The sequence below is a fragment of the Sinocyclocheilus grahami genome, unplaced genomic scaffold, assembly GCF_001515645.1.
Source record: "Sinocyclocheilus grahami isolate Dianchi unplaced genomic scaffold, SAMN03320097.WGS_v1.1 scaffold21379.1, whole genome shotgun sequence".
NCBI lineage: Eukaryota > Metazoa > Chordata > Actinopteri > Cypriniformes > Cyprinidae > Sinocyclocheilus > Sinocyclocheilus grahami.
Genome location: NW_015518380.1, coordinates 1 through 358, shown reverse-complemented (window position 1 = coordinate 358; position 358 = coordinate 1). Strand labels below are relative to the sequence as shown.

Here is a 358-nt window from a genome sequence, read left to right as displayed (position 1 = left end):
GACATTTTTGATTGATAAAATGTAATTTAACCATTAAAAAGAGAGTCCAGAAAAATTAAAACAGAAAAAAAAATGGAATCCAGAAAAATTAAAATGAAAAAAAAAAAACTGAATCTGGAAAAAAAACAAAAAGGGATTTGGAAAAAAATCAAACTGATTTCATAGGGTCCTATATATATATTTATATACCAGTGTGATTCACAAGTGAACAACATGATTCACAAAAGCATGTGTAAGTATTTCTCGGAAAATGGGTTGTGAATGTCTCTTCCTATTGACTGCACATGAATTATTGTCTTTCTTGTTTATTAAACAGCAACAATTTCCAAAGAAGCTGCCCATGTCCCAGTCAGTGCCT

The 358-nt window shown here is 29.9% G+C and overlaps 1 long non-coding RNA gene across 1 annotated transcript in view; it reads left to right on the top strand.

Moving 5' to 3' along the window:
• Positions 1 to 358, top strand: part of LOC107579897 (uncharacterized) — a 2,974-nt gene extending 2,616 nt beyond the window's left edge. Inside the window, exon 4 of the long non-coding RNA XR_001608549.1 lies at positions 317 to 358. This is a non-coding gene — a long non-coding RNA (uncharacterized lncRNA). The remainder of the gene's footprint in view (positions 1 to 316) is intronic.